This window comes from Aethalodelphis obliquidens, unplaced genomic scaffold (genome assembly GCF_003676395.1).
Source record: "Aethalodelphis obliquidens isolate GAN/ISIS:26980383/991018 unplaced genomic scaffold, ASM367639v1 scaffold26, whole genome shotgun sequence".
Taxonomy (NCBI): Eukaryota; Metazoa; Chordata; class Mammalia; order Artiodactyla; family Delphinidae; genus Aethalodelphis; species Aethalodelphis obliquidens.
In genome coordinates this window covers 2,312,904-2,319,140 of record NW_020837970.1, presented here as the reverse complement: position 1 = coordinate 2,319,140, position 6,237 = coordinate 2,312,904, and the positions used below count along the sequence as shown (strand labels likewise).

Below are 6,237 nucleotides of genomic sequence, written 5' to 3'. Positions count from 1 at the left end.
AAGCACAGTCACTATAACAGGATCTTGTTCCTGCATATGTATGTTGCCCACTAACAGTTATGACCATAAGTTACAACTACAAAGTCCTGTTCTACAGCCAAGTACTTAGGTACAGATTCTAAAAAGTCAAACCATTAAAACAGAGAAAATGCAAATATTCATAGACTATTTCATATTCACACTCTAACCTAGTTATATTTTTATCTACCGAGCTGTAGTAAGTTGTTTTCCTATTGCATTGTATGCATCTTGGGCTTATAAATAACATAAATTACAAAACTGTAAGCAATTTCTTCAGACTTCATTTTACATTTTTCACTAAATAGTTGAAGACGTGACATTTTGCTCCAGTGCAATATATAGTAATGCTGCATTCAGTAAAAACTGTTGAATATTTCTAAAAAGAGAAAAGCATTTAACTGATTATAGCACTCAGTAAATAAGGAGTTAGTCATAACTGTCAGAAGGAAAACACTAACAGTATAATTACTTATCATAGGTAATTTAAGAAACAAACCTTCCATCATACTCCTAAACCATTAGTCATATGACTTTCTAAAGAATGAAATTTGGTAAAGCCAAGACATAATGCTAGATGGCAAATGCTTCAACTTACCTTTTTTTTTTTTTTTTACAAATGTGATGTGACCTTGGCAGTTTTAAAGAACAAAGTTCTGTTGATATATCAAACACTGTTAACAAACTATTTAGCATTACTTTTTATAAGTTTGCTTTAAGAGCATTTCTTCACAGTGATTTCAGAAAGGTTGGAAACCGGTTGGCATAAAATATTTCCCACATTTTCTATTTTAATATGTATGCAAAAATCATCACAATATACCTGCAACTATAAAATTACAAATGCTTTCTAGAAGTAACTGCATTTCTAGTCATGATAGAAAAGGGTATTTATAAGACATCTATAATGAGCTAAGTCTAAATAAAATAGAGTTTGAGTAACAGATGCTTTCATACCTACTGGCCATATACACCAATGTAACAAGGACAACTAATGGACCAACTTAAGAGACTGTTTTTTTAGTATGTTTAATGGATGAGAAATTGGTAATGAAATAAACATTTTAAAAGATGCTCTGGATATTTCACTTTACATCATAATTTTGGCACTTCATGGAACATTTATTTCTCAAAGACCAGAAGTGGTATAAAAGTTCCACAGGTTTTCCACATACCTTGTAGACATTGTTCTTGAGTACTGGCAAACACTGAAACGTAGTGAAATAAACATTCCCGTGTATTTGCACATGCATGCAGTAGTCAAACAGTTATAGTTTATGAATTCTCCTAGATGCTATCTTGCAGTGTTTGTTTCAAGCACTCTCTTCAGCAGATCTTGTTTCAGATTTAAGTTTTACAAATTCTTTGGCCACATTGTCACTGGTCCTCTGCGAGAGGATTCTAAGGATAGTCAAACCAGTTTCATCCATAGAGACGTTTTTCAATAGGGGATACCATGCCCCGTGGCTTCCTTTTTCTGCTATGTTCTGGAGCTGAATTACTGTCATTCCGATAATTCGATCTTCTCTGGCAAAGCAGTAATCTTTAACTGAAAGGTGAAGTTCATAGGCCCGTGGGCGGTTTTCTTTACTCAGAATGCTGTGTGGATTAAAAATATGGATTTTGAGCATTTTCAAATAGGGATCAATATGGTTCTAATAGACTGTTGAAAGTTTTATATACTGCTCAGAATATTATATTGGCAAATAGAGTATCATTGTCTTTGAACTCTGATGGAAATATCCTTTAAATTTTACTTAGATTGTATTTACATAGCTGTCACTCTGCAATCGAACTTAAAAACTCCTTCCTTCCCTAGATGGAAATAGGAAATCCATCTAAAAATGCTTTACTGCCCTGATGTTAAGGATATTAATAGAAACTGGAATTAAAATATTATGTTGTAATTAATCATTGCAGGCAAGGTCTCCCCAGTGATATAGGGGTAGGAGGCGTTACTAGGGGTCATGGAAGCTAGGCCAGGGGGGACGGGTACCGTTTGGAAGAATTTCTGTGCCATTTCAACATCCGTTATTACAATTTCCTTTCTTTACCTCAGACTCCTGGATACGCTATTATATCTAGGAGCCTTTTCTCAGGGGAATACACTGCACAGACTATCAAGCACTGTTCACAAGATGTTAAATTGCATAAAAATTTCCAGAGTAAATCAGTTCCAGCAGAGCCTGGTGCTTCAATGCCAGCTCTTTCCTATAGCAACAGTTAGACCTGTCAAGATTGGGACTGAGGATGGTCCACTTTTTTCCATCTCTTGACTACTTCCTTCCTCCCTAAGACTATCTGATCAGTCACTATTATCTCTTACCTAGACTACTGCAATAGCCTTCTAACTTATCTCTACTTGTTTGGTCTTGCCTTCCCTATAGTTACTTCTCTATACAGCAAACACAATAATCATTAATGATGTAAATCAGATTGTTCAAACCCTCATATGAAAATCCTTCAATGTCTCCTATTGAGCTTAGAATGTGACCCAGGCTCCTTTACCACTGACTTCAAAGCCCTGTGTGATGTAGTACCTGACCGCCTCTTCAAATTCATCTTATCTCACTCCCTTGCCCACTACATACTGTTTCTTAAATATGCCAGGCATGCTCCTGCTTACAATCCTTGCACTCGCAATTTTCCTTGTCCTAAAATGCTCTCAACTCTCTTCCCTACATGACTGGTTCTTTATTTTCTCAGGTTCCTATTTAAAAGGCACATGCTCAGAGAGGCTTCCCTGAACACCCTGTCTAAGCAGCCAACCCATCACGCTATTGCATCACCCTGTTTTAATGCTCTGCTTAGTACTATCATATGATAACTTTATTTATTTATGATGTTGTTTATCATACGTTCTTTACCTCTAGAGAGTAACTTCCACGAGAGCAAAGTCCTCCTTCTACATATATCCAATGCCTATACTATTGCCTGATACATGGTAGGCACTGGACAAATACTAAACAAATGGAAGAGAACTAAAAACAGAGCCTTGTTCATTTGCCTTGGATCAATGATGAACAGGAATCCTTAAACCCATAGGTTTTGCTTTCCTTAGCAAAGCCCAGTGCCATTCCTACCCTGTGAGTCGCTCATAAGTGTAGCTCTACAATGCCTATTGCCTGGTTGAATAAAGGAGTCAGGTCATAACTTACAACTGAAATGTTTCGTTATATTTTGGTGACCATGTGTTGCTTTTTGTCTTTGTGCCTTGTTTTCTCTTCTTGTCTCCGAGGTTGGGTCCCAGCATACAAACTTCCACAAAGGGGCGGAACGTTGCAGTGGTCTGCCAGTTTAAGTCATTAATAGCAATGACTAAAAGCCAAAAGGAAAGAGACAGGAATATAGAGTATTAGCAAACCAATGTGTGGAATCCTAGACTCTCCCTTTGGTCCTTAGAGTGAATTTTTATTTTTTAAAACGATGTATGAAGTTGTAACTTGCATTTGATAGCACCCTAACCCCACTGACAAGGAAAAGCCATTTACTCTCTGGGCTGCACGCTTGATGGCGCTTTCAGCTCTAAGCCATGTGGCACTGGGATGGCAAATGTGAGCTGTAATTGAAAGGACAATCATTAATACTGAAAAGTTGTGATTCTTGTTTAGGTGAAAAAATGATGCTTTTCATATTAAAATTATATGTTCATCATAAAATATTTAGAAAATATACAGAAAATAGATTTTAAAAATATATGATTTTATCACTCAGAAGAAATGAGTTAATATTTTGGTATGATGTTTTCAATCTTTATATACAGAATGGGATCATAATGTATTGCAGTCTTATAAGTAGCTTTATTTTTTAAGCCCATCGCGGGTAGCATTCTAATTTATTATATATTTTCCAACAGCAAATATTTCATTATATGTACATTTCATTCTATATTTACCCAATCACTTGTTGTTGCATATCATGGCGGTTTCCTAATTTCAGGCATCATAAATAATACTTAAATGAACATTCTCATACAGGTTTGCTCATCCTTTGATGATGATATCCTTAAGGAATTGTCTTACAATTAAATTTGCTAATATAAAAGGTTGATAAAACTTTTACCATTTGATATGCATTGTCAAAATATTTTTCAAATATATTTAGTGACACTGGAATATATAGTCATGCCCACTTTTCTGTATGATTACCAGTACTGTATATAATCTATTATAGCCCATAGCAGTGTTACTTTTATAATACAAAGATACGTTAGGTAATGCAATTTTAAAATATGTTAGAAGGCCATGGTTTTGATTAAAGTAGATATTATTTAAAGTGACTAAGTCTATAATAATATAAAAATAGAACATGGTTCTATTGAGGAAAGTATTAATCATTAAATTATATCCTTGAAATGACCCCTCTTTTCAGATTGTGCTTTTACAATATAAAACCAATTGATTCAACCACCCATTTAAAAAAAATCAAACAGTTGTTGGAAATCACATAGAAAAAGTAGGTAGGTTATGTGGATAGTAAGAACATGCTGACTTAACATCTAAAATGTCATTGGCAAGTTGGAGCCAACCACAGCACCAATGTTCAATGTATATCATAGCCTCAACCATAGAGAACATGTTCAATGTATACAGTTTTGAAATGTAATCACCAATGTATTTAAACCATTTAGATATTTCAGGTAACATAGGTTAAGTACCTGTGCCATTCATTTGTTTCAGTTTTAAATCAAAAGTTCTAGATTCATGAAGACATTCCGAGCATGCCCTGAAATCATTTAATATAGATTTTTAAAGAGAGATTCAAGAAAAAACATTTTTGATATAATTATTTCCAGAGGTTAAAGTCTCATAGGCTGTTTTATCTACCTGGACCCGAAATATACCTTTTATAGTGACTTTATGCTCTCCTGTTCCTGGGGTGGCGGTGATGTCCACATGAACAGATATCTGACCCACTGAATCTCTGGAGGAGGGACCTGCAAATCAGCAAAAGTTTACTGGCCTGACCTTTCAGACCACTTAATAATGGACATCAGCACTCTGTGCACAAGGGACTGTAAAGTGTGATCATAGAAATAAATGGTTCTTTTCGTTAACAGCACATAATAGAATTTGATAAATGTTCACTAAATTAAATTTGCTATGCAGGTTTGAGGCTTGGGTATAATCATATTTAGCCCATTTAGCTAAACTTTCATATAGTACTCAGATACCTTAAGGCACACTCTTAGTATTACTACTGTTAAAAAAAAGGCAGTTGCCTTACTAGGCACGTAATAAAGCTCTCCTCCATTGTTGCTTACGTACAAAGATGTATCATGCCTTTCATTCCTTTGTGAAGTGCTTTTCTTCAGTGTACCACACCAGAGCACCCAGGATACAAAGATGGCTCTACAGAGCACCTGTCCTCACGAGGCCCACGCTAGACCAGGGGAGAGCAACATATACACATATTGCTGCATATAGTGTGATACATTCTAAAATAGATATATTTACAAGGTCGACTGATGGTAGAAAAAGGAGTAGTCAATTCTACCCTGATAAACGTTAGTCAAAGGTTAAGAATGTTGTATTGGAAAGTGCCTGTGATTTGGGGTCAGATAAGCTTGAATTCAAATCATAGTTATGCTGCAACTGGTTCTGTGATTGGAATTTGCTAGGTTCTCAAGTCTTGGTTTTCTCATTTGTAAAACAGGGATAACTACATCAACTTCATACACACACACACTTATCTATTAACATATCACCTATAAGCATGTATATATTTTTCACAAATAAAAAGCACATGCTCTAATTATCATTTACCTTGCCTTTGTCTTTTCACCTAAAAATATATTAAGAAGATCATTCCATTTCAGTATACATAAAGCTAAGCCCCATTCTTTATATAGTCTGGAATATCACTGCATTAACTACAAAGTCAGTGTTCCCTGAGTACTTGCTTAAAAATGAATCACTAATCTGCTTACTAATGAAAACATTAAAATATTTAAAACATTTAAAATAATGTTTAGCCTTTATTCCATTATACGAACATCCATTATTTATTTAACTACACTTTGGTTGTTTCTAATCTCTTACTCTTATGAGCAAAATGTAACAAATAATTATTTTTCATATTTACAAGTTTATCTATAGTATAATTTTAGAAATGGTATTTATTTGTCAAAGGTAGGTGGAATTCTAATTTTGCCCCATAGAGATTTTAACCATTTACAATATATATGAGAGTAATAAGAATCTTATTTTTGTAAAATAA

General features: G+C 34.6%; 1 long non-coding RNA gene across 1 annotated transcript; it reads right to left on the bottom strand.

Annotated features, from left to right (window-relative positions):
- Positions 1-404: 404 nt before the first annotated feature.
- Positions 405-5,011, bottom strand: LOC113629026 (uncharacterized). Its single transcript, XR_003436339.1, has 3 exons — positions 4,862-5,011; positions 3,177-3,336; positions 405-1,617 (listed from the first exon to the last, which is right to left on the bottom strand). It is a non-coding gene; the product is annotated as an uncharacterized LOC113629026 (long non-coding RNA).
- Between the last annotated feature and the right edge of the window lie 1,226 nt (positions 5,012-6,237).